Raw genomic sequence first — 25,418 nt, 5'->3', positions numbered from 1 at the left:
TAAATGTTACGTGGCAGCCTGGATGGGAGGGGAGTTTTCGGGAGAATGGTATCTGCATATTTATGGCTGAGTCCCGTTGTTGTCCATCTGAAACTATCATAACATTGTTAACTGACTATAGCCCGGTGCTTCCCTGGTGGCTCAGAGAATAAAGAATCAGCCTGTAATGCAGGAGACCTGGATTTAATCCCTGGGTTGGGAAGATCCTCTGGAAAAAGAAATGGCAAAGCACTCCATTATTCTTGCCTGGAGAACCCCATGGACAGAGGAGCCTGGCAGGCTGCGGTCTATGCAGTTACAAAGAGTAAGACATGACTGAGCAACTATTACTTCCACTGCAAAATAAAAAGTTTAATTAAAAAAAAAAAGAAAAAATGTACAAAAGCATGGGGACAGGGCTACCCAAAGCTGTGGACTCAGTGTGGCTCCAGCGTAGGCTGGTTAGGGCTCCAGGTGTGGAGAGATCATTCAGAATTCAGAATGGGGCCGATTGGCTGGACAGAGCACACAGATTACCGAGAATTGTTCTGCTGTCAGTGGGAGGCAAGGAGAGCTTCCTGTAGAGAGGGTGCTGCCCCTGCTCTGTGTGAGGAGTGCCCTTGGCTCCCAGCTCAGCCTCCAAGTGGAGGTTGAACACCCAGCCTTCCTTCCTGAAAAATCTGCTGGGAATTCCCCTTCTGGATGAAACCAGGACTCCTAAGAAAGAAAGAATAAAAGCTACAATAGAGAAAATCTTGGTTGGGGGTAGTTGAGAAATTCACTTCCTAGTTATGCTTAAAGGTGCTGCTCACGGTCTACAATATATGGGTGGTGTATACACATGGCTTGATGTGTGTAACCATTTTCTTTTGGGGATCAGTGAACAGGAGACAGGGATCAAGACCATCCCCATGGAAAAGAAATGCAAAAAAGCAAAATGGCTGTCTGGGGAGGCCTTACAAATAGCTGTGAAAAGAAGAGAAGTGAAAAGCAAAGGAGAAAAGGAAAGATATAAGCATCTGAATGCAGAGTTCCAAAGAATAGCAAGAAGAGATAAGAAAGCCTTCTTCAGTGATCAATGCAAAGAAATAGAGGAAAACAACAGAATGAGAAAGACTAGAGATCTCTTCAAGAAAATTAGAGATACCAAGGGAATATTTCATGCAAAGATGGGCTCGATAAAGGAGAAAAATGGTCTGGACCTAACAGAAGCAGAAGATATTAAGAAGAGGTGGCAAGAATACACAGAAGAATTGTACAAAAAAGATCTTCGCGACCCAGATAATCATGATGGTGTGATCACTCATCTAGAGCCAGACATCCTGGAATGTGAAGTCAAGTGGGCCTTAGAAAGCATCACTATGAACAAAGCTAGTGGAGGTGATGGCATTCCAGTGCAGCTATTACAAATCCTGAAGGATGATGCTATGAAAGTGCTGCACTTAATATGCCAGCAAATTTGGAAAACTCAGCAGTGGCCACAGGATTGGAAAAGGTCAGTTTTCATTCCAATCCCAAAGACAGGCAATGCCAAAGAATGCTCAAACTACTGCACAATTGCAATCATCTCACATGCTAGTAAAGTAATGCTCAAAATTCTCCAAGCCAGGCTTCAGCAATATGTGAACCGTGAACTTCCTGATGTTCAAGCTGGTTTTAGAAAAGGCAGAGGAACCAGAGATCAAATTGCCAACATCCACTGGATCATGGAAAAAGCAAGAGAGTTCCAGAAAAACATCTATTTCTGCTTTATTGACTATGCCAAAGCCTTTGACTGTGTGGATCACAAGAAACTGTAAAAGTTCTGAAAGAGATGGGAATACCAGACCACCTGACCTGCCTCTTGAGAAATCTGTATGCAGCTCAGGAAGCAACAGTTAGAACTGAACATGGAACAACAGACTGGTTCCAAATAGGAAAAGGATTGCGTCAAGGCTGTATATTGTCACCCTGCTTATTTAACTTCTATGCAGAGTACATCATGAGAAACGCTGGACTGGAAGAAGCACAAGCTGGAATCAAGATTGCCGGGAGAAATCTCAGTAACCTCAGATATGCAGATGACACCACCCTTATGGCAGAAAGTGAAGAGGAACCAAAAAGCTTCTTGATAAAAGTGAAAGAGGAGAGTGAAAAAGTTGGCTTAAAGCTCAACATTCAGAAAACGAAGATCATGGCATCCGGTCCCATCACTTCATGGGAAATAGATGGGGAAACAGTGGAAACAGTGTCAGACTTTATTTTGGGGGGCTCCAAAATCACTGCAGATGGTGACTGCAGCCATGAAATTAAAAGACGCTTACTCCTTGGAAGAAAAGTTATGATCAACCTAAACAGCATATTCAAAAGCAGAGACATTACTTTGCCAACTAAGGTCCGTCTAATCAAGGCTATGGTTTTTCCAGTAGTCATGTATAGATGTGGGAGTTGGACTGTCAAGAAAGCTGAGTGCCGAAGAATTGATGTTTCTGAACTGTGGTGTTGGAGAAGACTCTTGAGAGTCCCTTGGACTGCAAGGAGATCCAACCAGTCCATTCTGAACGAGATCAGCCCTGGGATTTCTTTGGAAGGAATGATGCTAAAGCTGAAACTCCAGTACTTTGGCCACCTCATGCGAAGAGTTGACTCATGGAAAAGACTCTGATGCTGGGAGGGATTGGGGGCAGGAGGAGAAGGGGATGGCAGAGGATGAGATGGCTGGATGGCATCACTGACTTGATGGATATGAATCTCAGTGAACTCTGGGAGTTGGTGATGGACAGAGAGGCCTGGTGTGCTGTGATTCATGGGGTCGCAAAGAGTCGGACTGAGTGACTGAACTGAACTGAACTGAACTGAAAACAGTTATTCAAATTCCTGGAACAAATATGTTTCCTTTCTTTCCTCCATTCCCATACATCACATCAGGGTCAGAATCTGAGCACTAGATGCTCTTGTAGGGGCTGCAAAGATTTTCCTGAGAGGAGTAGGTAGCAGGAAAAAAAAAAAAAAAAAAAGGACCCCAAACAACTATTGGTATTTTTCCTACTGGCAAACTTCCTTCCTACTGGGATGAGGGCATTTTGATGTTGTTGTTTGTATCAAGATACCTGGACAAACTGTTCACGGCCTTGATAAGTGAGGGCAAACCGGAGGGACCCACCTTGCTCTGCCTTCTCAAGTGGGAGACGCTGTGAGCATCTGAAGTCTCCATGATGGATGAGATGCCCTCGCTGGAGAGTGGAGATGAAAGGAGACGCGATAGGGAAGGCTGACTCGGGGCGAGGGGCTGCGGGGCCTGGGGAGAGAAATCTGCCAGGCAGAAACTCAGTCTCGAATTGGGCTGTCTGATGCTCTGTTCACAATTAATCTGCTGCACCGGGCTTCGCTGTCACCTACAGACTTGGCCTCACTTGTTCCAACACCAGTGTTATCAGCAAAAAAATCTCTAAACAAAACTGGCTTCCACCAATGGTGCCTTGAAGGAAAAGCACAGTAAAACCAGAAGGGTTTGTATTCTGTGTGGGGGCTCAAACACAGCGGGGTGAAAGGGAAATGAAATGAACCATCACAGAATGGGAGCTTCAGGGTAAATTAAGAATAAAACTGAAATAAAACCTGGAAGCAAAAAGAGATGAGAAGAAACAAATGCCCTTGAAATCACCCTCGGCCCTTGGCAGGTGGGGGATGGAGGGATCAAGAACAAAGTTCCTTCCTCCTGTATGGGTGGAGCTCCAGTCACCTCATTTCACTACTGCAGTAAAAGGGGCCCCCATAGGCTGGGGGAACTGAGGCCTTACAGGTGACTGACATGAAAATGAGAGCTTAAACAATTGTGTGTCACGCACCTAAATGGCCTAATAGAGTTTCTTTTTCCAGAATAATAATAATGCATTTGAAGAAAAGCTTTTACACGAGTAAAGAGAACATAATTTCTGAATATTTAATGCAAAATTGCCATAGAATAAAATGATCATTAAATATGTAAATGCTATTTACATGTGCTTATTACTACCATAACTCATCTCTTGCATAATCTGATCTCTGTGGCCTCATTTGTCACTTGGTTGTGGGCTCCACAAATCAAAATGTGGTGCAGTGTCTCAGAAAGAAGCAAGCTGATGAAATGCGGGAGGAATATCGCTTGTGGAGCTAAGAGGAGGTTTCTGCTTTTGGCCTTGTTGGGCTTAATCAGAGGAGGAAAGATGGCAACCAGCCCCCAACAGAGAACTGAAGCGATCCCAGGTGGTAAAGAACCAAGTGGACCAAAGATAAGCCCAAGTACCCAATCTCAAGTACAGGCCAGTGGTCTCCATTGGCTCCTTTCATGTAGGTCTAAGAAAAGGTTTTTTAAAAATTTAAATTACCTTTTTTGTCAGCCCTGCTAATCTAAGAAACTAAGTTCATATCCCAACAAGAGGCAACCTCTCAGTCCTCAGCAGGATCCCTTCTCCTTCCCACTGGTTTCTGGGATTTTTCTGTAAGCTCCAACTTGTCCCCAATGGCCAAAGCTTCAGGAAGTTTCCTTAGTGACTTCTTTGATTCTTCCCAATGTGCTTACTGGACTTACATTCCCATTCCTCTCATGATTAGAACAGATTCATTTCCTAAACTGCTTGCTACATATTATTTATTGTGGTTCTGTTTCCTCCATGGCACACTCATTAAGGATACAGTTTGGGAAACCCTAGTCTAGGTTGCACACATGATTAATAAGAAACACTAGAAATTATCCATTTTCAGCAAGCCCACTGGCCCCACCCCTTAGCAGGTTATCTGAATGAAGTATGTACTTTTCAGTCAGTGCCCTAGGCATCTGTGGAGGTCTCTGGTAGCTGTTGGTGAATGCTCTTTATTTGCTTTATTAGAATTAGTTAAGTGGGAACAGTGGGAATTAGTTAAGTGGGGAACTTAATTAGTTAAGTAGGGGACCTACCGAAGTCCCTTCAGCTTGGTTGAATGTTTTAGCTCAAAAGTGGTAGAAGGCAGGAGTAAGAATTTCCTACTTTGGACACCTCCTTCTCTGATTCTTATAAGTTTTCCTGCTGCATTTCTGGGTGATCAGCTATAAGCTCTGAGTTCTGTGTTGACTCTTTCTCTTTTGTTTGCAAACAATAGAAGCTGACTCAAGAAACTTTTGACTCAAGATGGATAAAAATGCTGTTTTATCCCTCACTTAGCTGTATGTTTCTTAGAAGAAGAATCAACCAGTTTCAGGTGTGATTTGATCCAGGGACCTAGTGATATCATGAGGACTGAGTTTCTTTCCATCCCTCTGCTCTGTATCCTTCTGTGTTGGGCAGGATTTCTTTCAGTGGCTCCTGGAGAGAGTTCTAAGTCTAGTAGAACAAAAAAGAGAATGTCTTCTTTCTGGTCACTCAAAGATTATGGGATTGGCCTGATGGGACCTGAAGATTGGGCTGGTGTCCCCTGTTTAGCCATGACTTCCCTAGTTGGCCAGGAGAAGGTATGCTCTGACAATCCAGGCCTAGGTCATAGGCCTCAGTCCATCCTACTGGCTGCAACTGGAATATCTTGACAGGAAGTACCCTGTGGTCCTGGGATTGAACACCAGGATGAAGGTGGTTCTTTACAGGGAAAATAAGGCACAGCTATTGTTGTTGCTCAGTGTCTAAGTAGCGTCCCACTCTTTGCAAACTCATGGACTGTAGCACGCCAGGCTCCCCTGTCCTCCACTATCTCCCAGAGTTTGCTCAGGTTTATGTCTATTGAGTTGGTGATGCTGTCTAACCATCTTATCCTCTACCACCCCTTTCTCCTTTTGCCTTCCATCTTTCCCAGCATCAGGGTCTTTTCCAATGAGTCAGCTCTTCACATCAGGTGGCCAAAGTATTAGAGCTTCAGCATCAGCATCAGTCCTTCCAGTGAATATTCAGGGTTGATTTCCTTTAGGGTTGACTGATTTGGTTTCCTTGCAGTCCAAGGGACTCTCAAGAGTCTTCTCCAACACCACAGTTTGAAAGCATCAATTCTTGGGCACTCAATCTTCTTTATGGACCAACTCTCACATCCATACATGACTACTGGAAAAAAACATAGTTTGACTATGTATAGACCTTTATAGGCAAAGTGCTGTCTCTGCTTTTTAATACGCAGTCTATGTCATAGCTGTAGGCAGGCACAAATAGTCACCACTACTGTATCAAAACCAACAGATAGCTACCTTAGGCTTGCACTGTAAAATACTTAGGGTTTTTCTGCATTAGGTTTCTAGAAAGCAAATATAATAGGACATCATGGTTTCAAAAATTTTAATTCACTAAATGTTCATTGTCGAAATTTTAGAAAGTGCAGGAAAGCATAAAATAGAGAAAAAATTACAGTAATCTCACCACCAAGAGAAAATCATTGTAATCATGTAGGTGTGTAAACTTTTTTCCAAGTAATTTACTAAAGAGTATTTTTTGTATCATTAAATGTACTTCTACACTGTACTTTTCAATAGTTGCATAGTTTTCCATTGTATGTTTCTATTTTTCAACCAGTCTCATACTGATAGGCCTTTTAATTGTTTCTAAATTATGAACACGGTGTTTAAAATACTTACATATAAATCTTTGTGGCCGTCTACAATGATAGTCACAGGATAAACACCAAGCAGAAAACTTGCTGTGTTAAAAGACATGAACATTTTCCAAATTCCACTGTTTGCCATCCACAAACATTGTATTAACTTGTGTTTTTATCATATATACCACATTTCATCATATACACCACATATACACATACATTTTGCTGATTCTTCAATGATTATTAAAAGTATATTTTAAGCTTGCCAATTTGTTAAGCAAAAACAATGTCATTGTTTCCTTGGTACTGCTTCATGAAGTTAACACATTTTTTTCTGTGAACATTGGTGCTTCTATGAGGATGACAGAGGATAAGATGGTTGGATGGCATCATCGACTCAATAGACATGAGTTTGAGCAATCTCCTGGAGTTGGTGATGGACAGGGAAGCCTGGCTTGCTGCAGTCCATGGGTTTGCAGAGTTGGACACGACTGAGTGACTGAACTGAACTGAACTGGTGCTTTTATATCTTTTTCTGTAAACTACCTTTGTAGGTCACATGTCCATTCTCAAAACTAGAGTATTTATATTCCTGATTGTTCTGTTGGGTTCTTCCTATCCTAGGGGTATTAATTCTTTAATATATGTTAAAAATAGCTTTCCCAGTTTAACATATACTTTTAAATTGTTTTTATTTGAAATTCAGATTTTTCTATTTTTCTATAGACCAAAGAATCTTTCCATTTATAACTTGCTTTTAATATAATTCTTAAAAATATTTCCTTTACTCCAATAAAGAAGAAAAACAGATGAAAAGAAAAAAGAAATTCCAAAGTCTCTTCCAGGCACTATGTACTTTTAAGTAGATATGGTGTTTCTCACTTCACTGGTGTGAGTTATACGGGGGTTCCCAGGTGACGCAGTTGGTAAAGAATCTGCCTGCCAATGTGGGAGATACAACAGATACAGCTTTGATCCTTGGGTAAGGGAGATCTCCTGGAGTATGAAATGGTAACCCATTCCAATATTCTTGCCTGGAAAATTCCATGGACAGAGGAGCTTGCCTGACTCTACTCCATGGAGTCACGAAGAGTCAGACATGCTCCTGTTCAGGGCTGGTGCACTGGGGTGACCCAGAGGGATGGGATGGGAGGGAGGTAGGAGGGGGGTTCAGGATGGGTTACACATATACACCTGTGGCGGATCCATGTCATTGCGTGGTAAAACCACTACAGTACTGTAAATAACTAGCCTCCAATTAAAATAAATAAATTTATATTAAAAAAAGAGTCAGACATGACTGAGTGCATGCACACACACAGATAAATTACACCATTTCTGCTGCTCTCTCTCCCAATCTCTTTACCCACTAAGGGGTAAGTTGTTGACAACTATTTCTGCTGTAATATAATGTAATTTTGCACTGTGTTTCCCAAATGAATTTGGGTTTCCTTGCATTTGAATCATTCATTTCCAATGATATGTGTGTCTGTTCTGGTCCCAGAAACACAATGTTTAATAACCACTACTTGGTAGGGTAGTCTGAGGAGTGGTGGCTGCGTGGGCACAGGAGGGCCTAGAGGAGCTATTCCACGTTCAAGGTCAGGAGGGGCGGCAGTGAGGAGATACCCCTTGCCGGGGTCCAGCCCCGGTGGATCCAGGGAATTCAAAGTGAGGATGGCGTTGGTGAGGGAAAAACTTATTTATTTATTTATATAAGATTATGAAGAAATAGTGTAGTAGGAAAATTCAGTGGAGAAAAGAGGCTGATTAACTTGGTTTACGTGGAAAACCAATAAACTTCCAGACAAGGAATTTGCACCATCTACGTTAGGCTGCCGGTGCCCGTATGAATATCAGAGAGTGCCCTGCCTTGGGCTCTCTCTCTTATGGATCTTAGAAGCCGGGACAAGTAAGTAGACATGGTGAGCCTCCACGCCCCAGATGGGAATTCAGCCTGAAATTAGAGTAAAGAGGAGACACGGCAGAAACCAGTTCTTCCAATGACTGGCCCGGCCTCTATTGTCTAGAAAGGCCTTTTATACCTTTTTGATTGTACATAGAGATCAATGGGTAATACAAAATTATGCAGCGTTAGCAGCCCAGACTCTTTCTGTATATCTTTTTGTATACAAAAGGTCTCAGGTGATTTACATTATCTTCTGGCCAAGAAGCTTGCTAACACTTTCTGGCTCCCTTCCTTAATGAATGTTAATCTCGTTTCCCCTGAAGTGTTTTTCTTTAATCTGCATCTCCTTAAAGCACTAACGTTACATCTCTATAGAACAGAGGTGCAGTGGGTTATAACAAAGAAGGTACTTAACTCAAAGATCTAATGTTGCTACTTGTTTTTTCTATATACCAACTATATCAACAAGTAACAGATATGAAAATTTGGCAGCAAGTATTGGCTCAACAAATGAAACCTTTAATCAGTCCTATTCTAATGATTTTGACTCCTCGGAAGCCCCTACATTCCTAGGATGTTTTAAGCTTCCAGTGCTTCCTGCAGTCAGGAGGCCTCAAACAATCACATGCGGAGCTGTATGAGTCCTGCAGGGGGGCTAGAAAGCCATCAGAGGGGTTTTTGGATTGAAACACTTGTATTATGCCCAGGAGATTTATTATCTAAAAGCTCTAATTTTTTCCAAAAAAAGGTAGTGGGGGGACAGCCCCCTGTTAATGTCAGAAGAGTAGGTAGAAAGCATAACACAGTAAAGCAGGCAGACTCTGGTCTTTGGGGGTGGATGCTCAGGAAATTCCAGGGGGAACCCCTGAAGCCTGATCACGTCCTTGCATTTTGTCAGGCTTCCTTCCGCATGACCTTGTCACGGGCGGGATTCATCACGCTGGCCCCCAGCAACCCCTCATCCAAGGTAAGGAGCAGCGGCTGTGCTTTGCTGGAGCAGCCGTGATGAGATACCCCACATCCAAGGTAAGAGAAACCAAAGTAAGAAGGTAGGTGTTGCGAGAGGGCATCAGAGGGCAGACACACTGAAACCATAATCACAGAAAACTAGTCAATCTAATCACACTAGGACCACAGCCTTGTCTAACTCAATGAAACTAAGCCATGCCCTGTGGGGCCACCCAAAATGGGCGTGTCATGGTGGAGAGTTCTGACAGAATATGGTCCACTGGAGAAGGGAATGGAAAACCACTTCAGTATTCTTGCCTTGAGAACTCCATGAACAGTATGAAAAGGCAAAATGATAGGATACTGAAAGAGGAACTCCCCAGATCATTAGGTGCCCAATATGCTACTGGAGATCAGTGGAGAAATAACTCCAGAAAGAATGAAGGGATGGAGCCAAAGCAAAAACAATACCCAGCTGTGGATGTGACTGGTGATAGAAGCAAGGTCTGATGCTGTAAAGAGCAATATTGCATAGGAACCTAGAATGTTAGGTCCATGAATCAAGGCAAATCAGAAGTGGTCAAACAAGAGATGGCAAGAGTGAACATCGACATTCTAGGAATCAGCAAACTGGACTAGAATGGGTGAATTTAACTCAGATGACCATTATATCTACTACTGCGGGCAGGAATCCCTCAGAAGAAATGGAGTAGCCATCATGGTCAACAAAAGAGTCTGAAATGCAGTACTTGGATGCAATCTCAAAAAGAACAGAATGATCTCTGTTCATTTCCAAGGCAAACCATTCAATATCACAGTAATCCAAGTCAATGCCCCAACCAGTAACGATAAAGAAGCTGAACAGTTCTATGAAGACCTACAAGACCTTTTAGAACTAACACCCCAAAAAAGATGTCCTTTTCATTATAGGGGACTGGAAAGCAAAAGTAGGAAGTCAAGAAACACCTGGAGTAACAGGCAAATTTGGCTTTGGAATACGGAATAAAGTAGGGCAAAGGCTAATAGGGTTTTGCCAAAAGAATGCGCTGGTTATAGCAAACACCCTCTTCCAGCAACACAAAAGAAGACTCTACACATGGACATCACCAGATGGTTAACACTGAAATCAGATTGATTATATTCTTTGCAGCCAAAGGTGGAGAAGCTCTATACAGTCAACAAAAACAAGATCGGGAGCTGACTGTGGCTCAGATCATGAACTCCTTATTGCCAAATTCAGACTCAAATTGAAGAAAGTAGGGAAAACCACTAGACCATTCAGGCATGACCTAAATAAAATCCCTTATGATTATACAGTGGAAGTGAGAAATAGATTTAAGGGCCTAGATCTGATAGACAGAGTGCTTGATGAACTATGGAATGAGGTTCATGACATTGTACAGGAGACAAGGATCAAGACCATCTCCATGGAAAAGAAATGCAAAAAAGCAAAATGGCTGTCTGGGGAGGCCTTACAAATAGCTGTGAAAAGAAGAGAAGTGAAAAGCCAAGGAGAAAAGGAAAGATATAAGCATCTGAATGCAGAGTTCCAAAGAATAGCAAGAAGAGATAAGAAAGCCTTCTTCAGCTATCAATGGAAAAAAATAGAGGAAAACAACAGAATGGGGAAGAGTAGAGATCTCTTCAAGAAAATTAGAGATACCAAGGGAATATTTCATGCAAAGATGGGCTCGATAAAGGAGAGAAATGGTATGGACCTAACAGAAGCAGAAGATATTAAGAAGAGGTAGCAAGAATATACAGAAGAACTGTACAAAAAAGATCTTCACAAACCAGATAATCACGATGGTGTGATCACTCACCTAGAGCCAGACATCCTGGAGTGTGAAGTCAAGTGGGCCTTAGAAAGCATCACTATGAACAAAGCTAGTGGAGGTGATGGAATTCCAGTGGAGCTATTTCAAGTCCTGAAAGATGATGCTGTGAAAGTGCTGCACTTAATATGCCAGCAAATTTGGAAAACTCAGCAGTGGCCACAGGACTGGAAAAGGTCAGTTTTCATTCCAATCCCAAAGAAAGGCAATGCCAAAGAATGCTTAAACTACCACACAATTGCACTCATCTCACATGCTAGTAAAGTAATGCTCAAAATTCTCCAAGCCAGGCTTCAGCAATATGTGAACTGTGAACTTCCAGATGTTCAAGCTGGTTTTAGAAAAGGCAGAGGAACCAGAGATCAAATTGCCAACATCCGCTGGATCATGGAAAAAGCAAGAGAGTTCCAGAAAAACATCTATTTCTGCTTTATTGACTATGCCAAAGCCTTTGACTGTGTGGATCACAAGAAACTGTGGAAAATTCTGAAAGAGATGGGAATACTAGACCACCTGACCTGCCTCTTGAGAAACCTATATGCAGCTCAGGAGGCAACAGTTAGAACTGGACATAGAACAACAGACTGGTTCCAAAGAGGTAAAGGAGTGCGTCAAGGCTGTATATTGTCACCCTGCTTATTTAGCTTATATGCAGAGAGTACATCATGAGAAACGCTGGACTGGAAGAAGCACAAGCTGGAATCAAGATTGCCGGCAGAAATATCAGTCACCTCAGATATGCAGATGACACCACCCTTATGGCAGAAAGTGAAGAGGAACTAAAAAGCCTCTTGATAAAAGTGAAAGAGAAGAGTGAAAAAGTTGGCTTAAAGCTCAACATTCAGAAAACGAAGATCATGGCATCTTGTCCCATTACTTCATGAGAAATAGTTGGGGAAACAGTGGAAACAGTTTCAGACTGTATTTTGGGGGGCTTCAGAAAATCATTGCAGATGGTGACTGTAGCCATGAGATTAAAAGATGCTTACTCCTTGGAAGAAAAGTTATGACCAACCTAGATAGCATATTCAAAAGCAGAGACATTACTTTGCCAAACAATGTCCGTCTAGTCAAGGCTATGATTTTTCCAGTGGTCATGTATGGATGTGAGAGTTGGACTGTAAAGAAAGCTGAGTGCCGAAGAATTGATGCTTTTAAACTGTGGTGTTGGAGAAGACTCCTGAGAGTCCCTTGGACTGCAAGGAGATCCAACCAGTCCATTCTAAAGGAGATCAGCCTAGAGTGTTCTTTGGAAGGAATGATGCTAAAGCTGAAAGTCCAGTACTTTGGCCACCTCATGTGAAGAGTTGACTCATTGGAAAAGACTTTGATGCTGGGAGGGATTGGGGGCAGGAGGAGAAGGGGATGGCAGAGGATGAGATGGCTGGATGGCATCATCGACTTGATGGACGTGAGTTTGAGTGAACTCCGGGAGTTGGTGATGGACAGGGAGGCCTGGCGTGCTGCGATTCATGGGGTCACAAAGAGTCGGTATCTACTGAGTGACTGAACTGAACTGGTAGTGTATTTTATTTTCTGCAAGTGCAAGCCACTTCTTATTATTCTGATTATGTAAAATTTGACTATTACTGTATCATTCTTTTGGGATACTCTGTAGGAGTATGTTGTCAAACTAAGTTCTTCTGGGATTTTTTTTGGAATAGCTTTAAATTTACCAAGTAACTTTTGGAAAAGTTCCTGATGCTGGGAAGGATCGAGGGCAAGTCAAAAAAGAGGCAAAAGAGGGTAGGATGGTTGGATGACATCGCTGACTTGGTGAACTTGAGTTTGAGTAAACTCAGGGAGGTAGTGAAGGATAGGGAAGCTTCGCGTTCTGCAGTTCATGAAGTTGTAAAGAGTCAGACATGACTTAATGACTGAACATCAAAACTTGTGGGAAAATATTTCTTCCCATAAAATAGACTTGCATATCCTCCCCACCTTTTATTTTTCCTCTCCTAGAGCATCATCCCGTTTTAAACCTCACAAAACCATGTCACACCCTTCCGCTGGCATTTGGAAATCTCAGGCCTGGGGCTGACAGCAGAGAAAAGGCTCATCTTTATCCTTCCTTGCCATCCCCACCATCCTTCTGGCATTGCCAAGGCTTTCCAGTGAGGACTGGGAGCTCTCTGTAAAAATCTTCATAGCTGAATGAGAGCTGAACTTGGAATTCCAGCCCCGCCATGAGAAAGAGAGAAAACCAAGTCAATAGGTCCCTCCCATGGTCTTTGCTCTTACAGGAAAGAAGACAATTTGCAGACACTCAGCCTGCAGCAGGCTTCTCAAGGAACAGTGGCCAGAACTCACGGCGGCAGAACCGGTCATTTTCTTCCACCTCAGAGCAAATTCTTTTAGAGCAGCAGGAAATGAAATGGTATTCACACTATCAATTACCCCAGCTGTTTACCTAATGAACTCAGCTGCCGAGACAGCCATTTTCAAGACCAAAAGAATATAATAAGCCGATAGCAACCCTGCAGTAACAAGCACCTTGGCAAACTCAAGGTCTGAATTCAGGCGATTACAGTCTAGCTGCCAGGAAGATGCCATCCCATTATTGACTTATAATGCTATATTATTTATGGGGATAATTATGATTTTCTACCCCTCAGGGGCCCAGAATCAGAGAAAGTAAGCAATTTATGCTTATTCATTCAGCATGTGGCCCAATTTCAAATTAGAATAGATCTCTCCAAGATCTATTATACGAGGAGTGGGCATCCTGCTAGCTTCAGTCCCTACCCCAAAGATCACAGGGCCTTAGAGGACATTGTGTGAATCAGTAGGAAGTTGGTTCTCCTAAGTTCAGTGAAGCAAATATCTGTTTTTGTTAGAGCAATTTTGCCTGGAACTTTCACTCCCCACCCTCAAATGTCAGCATCTTATCCCTGCTCTCTCAGCTCCTTTATAGTCTTGTGTGTATATAAATGAAACTTTAAAGAGCATTACGTATATTCCACAGAACACAGCAAGGGCATTATTATTCTAGATGAAGAAAGAGAGGCTCAGAGTAGTTAAATGACTTCTTTGGTGGACACAAGTTAATAATTTTCATTTCACTGAACATAATCCAATTGTTTATTAACCTAATTTCCTACCAGGCTTCCAAGTCCTTGAACTCAGACGTTTTCTAGTGAGATCTCACATACACTAGGCTCTGGTATAGTTCCTGAGAGACAGTGGGAGTTTAACAAGTGTTTGTTGAATAGGGAGAAAATATTGAACCAGTCACTAAAGTAGTAAAGTTGCTAAAATGCAGGGATCCAATCTCACTTCTAATAATTTGAGCCTTGTGAACGTGGGTCTATCACTTTCCTCTGGATCTTCACTTTCCTCATCTCTAAAGTGGAGCTACTGATACCCCATACTACCGGATTGTTCTTTCTCTCTATCTCACAGGTTTGCTGTAAGAATTAAATGAACTTCAATGTGGGAAAAGGTTTGAAATAAATGGACTGCAGCCCACCAGGCTCCTCCATCCATGGGATTTTCCAGGCAAGAGTACTGGAGTGGGGTGCCACTGCCTTCTCTGATTATGAAGTATAGATAAAATGAAATCCATATTGTTAAGTACTTGGTAAATACTGCATGCTGCAATCCATGGGGCTGCAAAGAGTCAGGCATGACTGAGCAACTGAACTGACTGAAACACTTGTTAACAGGAACAGATTGGTGGCTCAGGAGTAAAGAATCCCCCTGCCAGTGCAGGAGATGTGGGTTTGATCCCTGGTTGAGAAGATCCCCGGAGGAGGAAATCGCAACCCACTCCAGTATCCTTGCCTGGGAAGTCCCATGAACAGAGGTGCCTGGTGGGTTACAGTCCGTGGGGTCACAAAAGAGTTGGACATGACCTAGCAACTGAGAATAGCACAGCACAGGAACTGATTAGATAAGAAGAGACCATGATGAATCTTTTCTTTTTTAATCTCTCTTAGCATGCAGATCAGAGCTGTTTTTATGAAATCAGTGTTTACTGAGTCTTCTCCAGTGGATCTTTCATTTTGACCATCTGATCTCTATGCTCTGAACCCCTTTGAGTGATGCAGTGGGAAGATCTGTGAATACAAAGGCAAAATATTCAGATTAATACTTGTTTTGCCAGTAATAGAGCATGTAATCAAATTACTTAAACTGGACTTCGGTTTTTATTTTCTTTCCTATAAAACAGTGATGATGATCATGTTGGTGATAACAAAAATGGAGGGAGAGAGAGATGGGAGGCTGTTGGCTAGATTACCTCTAACTTATGCTGAAACTTTATTATTCTGTGATTCTATGATTCGATGATATGTGTGCTCTGAGATTTCATTATTACAGTCAAACTAGAGTTTAGAGAAAGTGGTGTGAATAAGATAGGATGGGTAGAGTTTGCATCCTATGAATAAGCACACAGGGTCACTGGTGAAGAATGAATCAAGAATATAGCCATTATTTTGTAATAACTTCAAATGGTGTATAATCTATAAAGACATTGAATCACTATGTGATACACCTGAAACTAATATAATATTGTAAATCAACTATACTTCAATTAAAAAACACGTAAAAAAGAATATCATGTCACCTTCTGCCCCTAAAAGAAAACATTTTACATACAGCAGTAGGAGGTAAGACCTGACCCAGGCTTGGACCTACTTCCCCTGGGGCTAGGGTTAGACTTCAAATCTATCACCAAGTACCATCTAATTGGATGGCTTCCTCCTTAAAGAACTCTTGGAGCTTTGGCAGCCAGACCAGACCGTCAGAACCTGAGACATTGACTCCTTCAGTGAGGGGAGGGTACTCATGGGATGTTGTCTCAGGCATCGGATGGGACTTTCTGAGGCCAGCACAAACTGTCAGCCCAAATGCTACCTTTTTCCTGCTCTGCCCACTTCTCCAGCTCTTTTTCCTTCTGGAGGTGTCCCCAGCTCCAGCCTTCTCTGTGTCCTTAATGAGTATTACCAGCTGTTGCAATTCTCTTGCAATATCTCTAAGAAATGCATCACCTTTTTCTGGCAGGCTTTGAACTTTGCTGCTTACTCAGAGGATGGGATCTAAAATAAAACTGGCTTACTTAGCAGCAGGAATAATATAAATTTCATAAAAATCAAAGTCCCATTTTCTCTGTTGGGACTTTCAAACTCATTTCACATGAGTTTCATGCGATTTACATGAGTTGCCGTATTTTACCCGAAGAAACTGATGCTGCGCGTGGGGACTAAAAAAACCATGCATTCCAAGTTTTCCATGGAAGCTTTTCCTATAGCGACCACGTTACTGCACTTCCACGGGACTGGTTAGTTACAGACCCTGCTGAGCCCTGATTCATATTCATGGGAAGAGGAAACAAGCCTCTCAAGACATTCTTGAATTTAAGAGTGAAGAAAAATGCCTTGAGGAGACATTTCAGCTCCAGAGTACAGCTCAGAGACACCAGATCTATGAGAAAGCTGATGATGAAAGACAAAAACATTTTTTAGTCATGGATTTTATAAGCTAAACCCTGGGGATTAGTTCTTGGTGGTGGAAGACTGTGAGAAGCACATGGGCAAACAGAGTGATGAGCAATTTTAATGACCTTTCCTATGAATAAAATAGTTTTATTACTTTGTACCTTCGCTAAGGACAGGGGCTTAAGAAAAGGCAGGCAGAGCAGAGAAAGATAGTGGGCTGTGACTTCACTGGTGGAAAATATATTCTCAAAATAATTGCAATGGGCAGTGGCGTGCCACTGGAAGGGACTAATTTTTTTTTTAATTGTAAATTACTGAGATCCAAACTCAGTTGGGGGTCTCAGTACCATCCAGCAGGCTTCTCAGTTTTTTCCTTTTAAACTGCTATCTTTCTTTGTTCAGAATGGCTACTTCAAGGTTTCTCTACTTATCTCCAAGCACCCCATTCACCTCCTGACAGATGCCCCAGAGATGACATTTGGTCCAAGTTCATAGTAAAAAGTAACAACCATCATGTCAGAACTCCCTTGATATCTTGCCTGCCACATGCAAATTTACTGCCACTTGTACCCTATTAGTCAGTTAGGGCTGTGATAACGAAACACCTCAAACTGAGTGACTTTGACAACAGAAATGTATTATCTTGCAGTGCTAGAGGCCCAAAGTTCACGATCAAGGGTTGGTTCTTTCTGAAGTTGCTAGTGAAGGATCTGGTCCAGGCTTCACTCCTGACTCCTGGTGGTTTGCTGGCAATCTTTGATGGCCTCTGCTGCACCACCTTGACCCCTGGCTCCATCTTCATATGTTGCACTCTTTGTACACGTGTGTCTGTGTCCAAATCCACCTTTTTTATAAGGACGCCAGACATATTGGATTAGGTGCTCACTGTACTCCAGTGAGACCTCATCTTAACTAATTACATTGGCAACAATCTCTATTTCCAAATTATGTCACATTGTGAAGTACTGGGGAGGGTTAGGACTTCAACATAAGAATTTTAAGGAGATCCAAGTTAACCCATAATGGGCATCCTGCCCCCACTGTTTCAGAAGCTCTGTTCCTCTTCCATGTGGCTACTCCTTCCACAGCTGTTTTAGACATACAACCATCCCTGTCTCTTGAGAAACACAGGCACATTTTCTATTTTCAGTAGCTACAATTGCTCCATCCATACCAACTCTTTCCAATCATCATGTAAACAAGTTCACTGCTCTCCCAGCTCAAGAAACAAGGGCAACAACACAAGCTTCCCATGACCTCACACCCACATCAGCTTTGCCCTTGTACTTTTCTACTTTACAGCCTCCATCAGCTCTCTGCGTTGCTGTCTCCTCTTGGCTCAACTCGGTGCAACCTGGTTGCCTTTCTCATCACATCACTGAAACTATTCTCGTTAAGAACAATGGGTGGCTTCCTCTGTGCTTATTGCAATAGCCTCAATGGGCCTCATCTCACCTGACTTTTCATCATGACTTAACATCAGTGACCTACTCTGCAAGTGGTCGTGTGTTTCAGCCTCCACAGCTTCCCATTTTCCTGGCACTGTGTTGTTTTGGTTTTCTTCCTACCCCATGAGCTGCTACATCACAGTACCTCTTGCTGGCTCATCTTTCTTTGTCAATCCCTTAAAATGTCAGCATTTCTCAGAGTCTCATCCTCAATACCCTAGACACCAAAGTTCCCCCATACTCCAATGACCATCATTGTGTTGCTGCTACTGCTGCTAAGTCACTTCAGTCATGTCCAGCCCCATAGACAGCAGCCCACCAGGCTCCTCCAACCCTGGGATTCTCCAGGCAAGAACACTGGAGTGGGTTGCCATTTCCTTCTCCAATGCATGAAAGTGAAAAGTGAAAGTGAAGCCGCTCAGTTGTGTCCAACTCTTAGCGACCTCATGGACTGCAGCCTACCAAGCACCTCCATCCATGGGATTTTCCAGGCAAGAGTACTGGAGTGGGGTGCCATTGCCTTCTCCATCAGTGTGCTGCGACTCTCAAATATATAATAGTTCAAGCTTGGAGGGCTCTCCTGAGTTCCAGACATAAGTATCTAATTATTTGTAGTCATCTTTAGGTGGATATCCACAGCCAGCTCAAACTCAATTTAGTCCAAATTAAATTCATGATGAATTATTCAAATCTATTTTTCTATCTATGCTCAATACTCAATCCATGGTCCTGCAATTTCCCCCAGAAGTGTCTAAGCCAGAAGCCTTGGATTCTTCTTTACTCTTTTCTTTCCCACACATCACATCCAACCACACCTATTCTTTATATCCTCTCTTGTTATCTTTTGAAATTCTCCAATTCTGCTTCTGGAAGTAGTTTATTTCAGGCTGAAAGCTGATGATTGAGATTCCAGGAATATCAGCCTGCTACCTCACCACCAACCAATCAGAGGAATGTTACACACTCTGAAGCCCTCCTCCCAAATTTTGCTTATAAAATCTCCCTTGAAACCTACTGGAAAGTTTGAGTCTTTTGAGCGTGAGCCACCTATTCTCCCTCCTTGGTCTTTGCAATAAACCATTTTCTGCTGCAAACTCTGACATTTCAGTCTGTTTGGCCTCACTGTGCACCAGGCACACAAATTTGGGTTTAATGACAAAACTACATTTAAAAGCTGTGCATTTTATTGTGTACTTTTTTTTATACCTCTATAATTAAAAATTTTTTTAAAAGAAACTCCCCTCTCCCCCCTACCAATGAGGACATACAATCATAGGATCGTGAACTTGAAACAATGGTACAAGAGGAACATGATGAGTGTGAATCAGGCTCATAGACACAAAATCAATGATTATCCTGTCTGGTTGTCTAGGGCATGTGAACATCTCTTCTCTGCTACATATAAGAAAAGGCACAGAAGTCGTGAAGATTACTAATTATTTCCCACTGGGAAACACTGAAACTTTTTAAAGTTTCTAGAGGCTATCATGTATAGGTTCTACACATTGAATCCAAGAAAGATGGGCTTGGGGCTGGGCAGACACATGCCCAGCTGAGGGTTTGAGGAGAAATGAAATGCTGAGCACATCTTAGATGAGGTAAACATTCTGCAGCCATTTAGCCTACAAGTATTGGCTAAATGACCACCCTCTTCTCTCAGGAGAAAGGGTAAGATACCCCTGAAGCAAAATAGAGACAGGTTGGATTTTTGCAGCCTGATAGTTTACATGGTTCCACGATCAGTCGTACAGGTGTCCAGGCTGAAGTGCAAGCCAGCCACCAATTCTCAGTAGTTCTCTGGAGGCTAATGCAGTGGCTTTCAGTCCAGAACAAAGTGTTGTGTTATTAAATACTCGAGAATCACAAATAGATGTTTATGGAAGAACAGATTGGATTTGGTCACTATGTAGAACAGAATGATCTGTAATTCGCATTAAAAACAGATATTAAGAAAATAGTGCATTTCCCTACAGACTTTGTCCTAAAGATCAAATGTACTGAATCCTCATTATCCCAGCTTTGCCTCCATGACCCTGGGCCTTCTGTAGTCAATGAGTCTCCTAAGTTCTGTAGGTAATGGGAATCAAACCCAGGCAGAGGTAAGATGGAGAAGTGAGCTGAGATATAGAGTAGAGGGAATTCTCCAGGCCTCCCGGCTGGGAGGAGATAGTGAGGGGAGACAAGGCAACCGTGTGCAGAGTTTTGGGGCTCCAAGGCAGCATTCTCTGAAGCTCATCCTTTGCTTACAGCTACTCTTCTTACTCTTGCAGGGTGCTGGCAGCATTCTTACTATCCAGGGTTCTTTGACACTTGCAGAAGACAAGTCCCAAAACAGCTGTCATCTTTCTAACTAATAGAATGATCACCAATACTCCACAGATGAGGAAAACAATATAATATAAATACCATGCATATAAACCTTTGTGAATCGGTGATACAATACAAATAGTTTAGAGAAGTTGAACAAGGAAATAGGCAGATACTTTGCAAAAAAAGAAATGCAAGTCTTTAATTTACACTAAATAGATCCGAGTGTCACTCATGAAAAGTCTAAAGCAAAATTAGCTAGAGCTTTTCAGGTCTCAGTTTGGAGATGATTTGAAAAATAGTCATGAGTGTACAGGAAGACAAGGCTTGCAGGACATTTGGTCCACGCCCAAAGGTCCTGTATATTTGGTCCTGTCCAAAATGTCCATGAGCATATGTGGTCCACACCAAGTTGTAGAAATAGACAACGATGATGATTGTATATTTTGAATATAATTAATGTCATTAAATTGTACACTTAAAATAGTTAAAATGGTGAATTTTACATTATATATATTTTACCACAATAAAAATAAAATTTGAAGCATGTGAGCGAAATACGTAAAAAAAAAATGTGTTACAAAGTTTTATCAGGAAGTTAATATCAATATTGCATTATTTTTTCCTGATTTTTGTGATGTTTAAGGTTATATTTTATAATTTGTTGTGATTTCTCATTTTGAATAAATTTTAATATTGTTTTTTAACAAAAACCTAGATAGAGCCAACAAGTAGCTGTTATAGTTGTTACCCAAATGATGTATGTGTGTGCTTAGTTGCTCAGTTGTGGCAAACTCTTTGTGACCCCATGGAGTGTAGCCCAATAGACTCTTCCATCCCTGGGGATTCTCCAGGCAATACAGGAATGGGTTGCCATGCCCTCCTCCAGGGGATCTTCCCAACCTAGGGATTGAACCCAGGTCTCCCACATTTCAGGCAGTTTCTGAGCCACCAGAGAAGTCCATCCCCAAATGATAGGCTTGAGGAATAGCTAACTGTTCTAACTCCCTCAATCTTGTTTAATTCTGCAGCATCCTTGGGCAGTGGGTACCAATATCCTCTTGTCATGGATGAGAGAAGTGAGCTCTGGAGATAAAGGCGCTTGCATCCAGCTTCTAATCAGAAGATCTCTCTGACTTAGAAGCCTGTGCCTATAGTTGTCACTGGATGATGCTGATTTGAAACTAGTTTAGGCTATAATATGGTTGAAGAAAATAAACTCTGTGCACATTCTCTGGTTTTATTTTAAGCAAATATATGCAAAAAACTGAAAATCTTAGACTGAAAGCAGTGAGTTTTCCCTCTGAAAGAAAAACTGCCGTCCAATCCTGGCTTAGTCACTGACACGCTGGGAAGCACAGGCAAAGCCATCTAGCTGCTTTGGGCCTTGGCGACAGTGTCTGTAAAAAGCAAGTCGCTAGTATTTACTGATTGGCCACAAGGCTCAAGAGTCCCAGTGAAGAGCTGAAGGATGCCGAGGCAGCTCCTGGAGAACTCGGGATCTTGAGGAGATAGGATCTAGGTGAGCAGAACAGACAGACCTGTAAAAGTTGGTGGAAGCCAGAGGACAGGCTGTCAGTTCTGTCTGGGGAGGCAACGCCTGATGGAGTGTGAGAAGGAAATTGATAGGCATGTAACTGAGTCACCAGCCTTTGTTTCTTTGGGGCTCGGGGTTCGGGCTCCCAGAGGCAGTCAGTGAAATTGGTTCTTCTGGTGAGCTGGTTGGGTGAAGCCCCTGCTTTGCTCTCTGGAGTTCTCTTGGTTTACGGTGAGTGATCTCAAGTGCCTGTAGGTAATTTACAAGGGATTGGAGAGGGGGGTGTCTGTTCTCAATCGTTTAGATAGTCCATGATCCACAGTGTTTGTGCGTACACACACACACACACACACACACACACACACACACTCCAGAAAAGGTGCAGAGCTTTGCTCTCAGTTCTCAGTAGAGGAGTGACACTGTTAAGGGCAGGAGACAAGTAGGAGGCTGGCGGGGAGGTTCTCAGGCACAATTCAGGTCTCTCGAGCCCTAATCCAGGGCCTCCTTGCCCCACCATCCCGCTGCCTCCACCAGCAGACCAGCTGTGGACCTTCTCTCCCTTCCAGACTCCAGAGAGTAACCATTAGACTCTCTCTCTCTTCCCCCTCTTGGCTCTGGCCCTAAACCTACTTTCTTTAAGTCCCTTCATCCCCTGGAGTCTTGACCTCCAACACTCTCAGGCTGGCCTTCCCTCACTGTTTCTCCTTGGTCTCAGGAAACTTGGAGTGAGCTGCGAGTCACTCTATTCCCCTTTCCCTCTGTTTCTGCTGTTGTTTTGGTGGAGGTAGTTGTGAGGGAACTTTGGGTCCTAAAAAGCAGGACGCTGAAGGGTCATTTTAAAGAAAGAGATTCTAAAAGGCAGCCTTTTGGTCTTTTCCTAACCTTTAATTACACCCCAAGTTATATTACCTTTATTTGCCTATTTTTAATTCTTGACTTCCCACCCCCACCCCCCAAAATCTGACTACTTAAAGGACCATTCCAGCTCCAGATACAAAGGAGAGAAGGTATTTTTGGCAGAGAGAACAGACAGAACAAAGAAAAAGAGATGGAAATGTACATAGTACATTGAAGGCATGGAAACAGTCTAACCTCTGCAGTGAGTAGGGTCCTGGCAGATAGTGGTGGGAAATGAGTTCTCAGAAGTACATGACGGTCATGCTGTGAGAGGTCCTGAGTGTTTCAATTAGACACAGTGACTTTCTTTCTGGAGCAAATGGAAGGTGACCACGAAAAGCTTCTGGACAATTAATGATATGATTGTGTCTTTGTTGGTTACTTCTGATGGCTGTGTAGAATAAATTAAAGGGAGAGAATCTAGGAAAATAATGGTTTTGCTAATTAAGCAAATACTGATCAATGGCCTGCAATCTGCCAGGTACTATGCTAAGCACTGAAATAGTGAACAGAATGGACAAAAACTCCTGACCTCACAAGAATACTTAAGGGCTATTGGTTGGAATACTGTGGACTTGTGGTTTTAAATGGGGCAATGACAGTCAAAATAAATAAGGAAGATATTTTGGAAGTGCCATAAACAAAATGTAGAAACTTAGAGAAGGTGATAATATAATTGACTACTTTTAACCAAGGTAAAATTCAGAGAATTACAAAGCTTTCTATAAATGTCATGTGGTTCAGTTGGTAAAGAATCCACCTGCAATGTGGGAGACCTGGGTTCGATCCCTGGGTTGGGAAAATCCCCTGGAGAAGGGAGAGGCCGCCCATTTGAGTATTCTGGCCTGGAGAATTCCATGGACTATAGTCCTTGGGGTCACAAAGAGTTGGACACAACTGAGCGACTTTCACTTTCAGACATCCTAAGTATGAGCATCTTATAAGATATTCCTTGGTGGTGTCCAGAAGGCAGTTGGAAATGTGCCTGGAGTGTGGGAGACAGGTGGTAACTACAGAGTTGAGGGACATCAGAATATAGGTGATAATAGAAGCCACTGGTAGAGACGCAGTCATCCTGAGAGAATACAGACGGTGAGAAGAGGAGAACAGGAAGCTCGGAACTTTGGAGGAAACATACCTTCAGCATCAAAAGGCAAGAAATTAATGAAGGAGCGAGAAAGATTAATCAAAGAAGTAATAGAAGCAGGAGAGATGGATGCCTTGGAACTCAAAGGAAGCAAGTGTTTCAGGAAGAGATGAGCAGAGGGAAGTGCAGAAGGAAGTTTAAGGTGGCTCAAGAGAAGATAGAGCCAGGATCGAAGCCTTAAGAACGCAGGTTTGGGTGAGGAGAAAGAGGCAACGAGGATGCATGATTTTATAAAAGAGGCAATAGTAAAGGGAGGCGAAGAAATACTGTAAGGCAACTTGGTATTTCTTAACTCGAATCTAGATTATTATAAAGAGTAGTTTAAGTGTTCTGTGACTTCCTCTGTGACATTCAACAATATTTCTTTCCTATAATTTTCCCTATGAATTCCAAGAGACAAAATGTAGGGGATGCAAAAGAATCAACTTCTTCCCAAGGCCACAAGGGAACGTTTGAGAGCGGTCTTGCTCTCAGTCCTCACAGTGCTGAACCTGGGTCCCTCCCTTACTGTCCGTAGAAAGGATGTGAGAACAGTGGTGACTTCACTGCAGTCCCAGCATCTGACGACATGTCATGGATGTGTTTCTTCTCTCACAGCAGTACAGGGACTTGGCTTCAGATGAAAGATAACCTTCCAATCAAGGCTTCTTTGTGGTCAAGACATCCAGAAGCTTTTTGACTGCAATGCTCTTGAACATCCTACAGAAAACAGGATCCATTGCGCATTTCAGCATCAGTATCTCATCATACATCAGTAACTCATCTTCTTTGGATCAGCAATAAACTGAGCGCTCTCCTCTGGACCAGGCCTGTAGGAAATTTAAGGGATTAATAACTCAATGTTCCTCCTATCCCCATGATGTCACAGCTTGATGCTGTCATAGGAACACCAAAGACCTCTCTTTGTTTTTTGGTGTCAGATGCCTCTTCTTTCCTCCCATGACAGTTTTCAGTGAGTTTTGTGGCAAGCTCATATGAGTTTTGGAGAAGGCAATGGCACCCCACTCCAGCACTCTTGCCTGGCAAATCCCATGGATGCAGGAGCCTGGTAGGCTGCAGACCATGGGGTTGCTAGGAGTCGGACACGACTGGACAACTTCACTTTCACTTTTCACTTTCACGCATTGGAGAAGGAAATGGCAACCCACTCCAGTGTTCTTGCTGGAGAATCCCAGGGACGGGGGAGCCTGGTGAGCTGCCGTCTCTGGGGTTGCACAGAGTCGGGCATGACTGAAGCAACTTAGCAGCAGCAGCAGCAGCAGATGAATTTATTTGTTCAAGCCTGCCCCCTTCAGTTTTCCACAGAGGTTTCAAAATTAAACATAACCGCCTGTCCTTTTCAATTGGAAAAGTTCAGAAATTGGCCTGTTGGGGGCTCAGAGGTAATTCTGCCAGGAGCAACAGTGGCCTCAAAGAGTCAATAGTGAATAATCAGTCAGAGATCTTGGGCCAAAAAATGACAA

Source organism: Oryx dammah, unplaced genomic scaffold, assembly GCF_014754425.2.
Source record: "Oryx dammah isolate SB20612 unplaced genomic scaffold, SCBI_Odam_1.1 HiC_scaffold_24, whole genome shotgun sequence".
NCBI classification, from domain to species: domain Eukaryota; kingdom Metazoa; phylum Chordata; class Mammalia; order Artiodactyla; family Bovidae; genus Oryx; species Oryx dammah.
The sequence above is the reverse complement of the archived record's forward strand: the minus strand, read 5'-3'. Positions refer to the sequence as shown.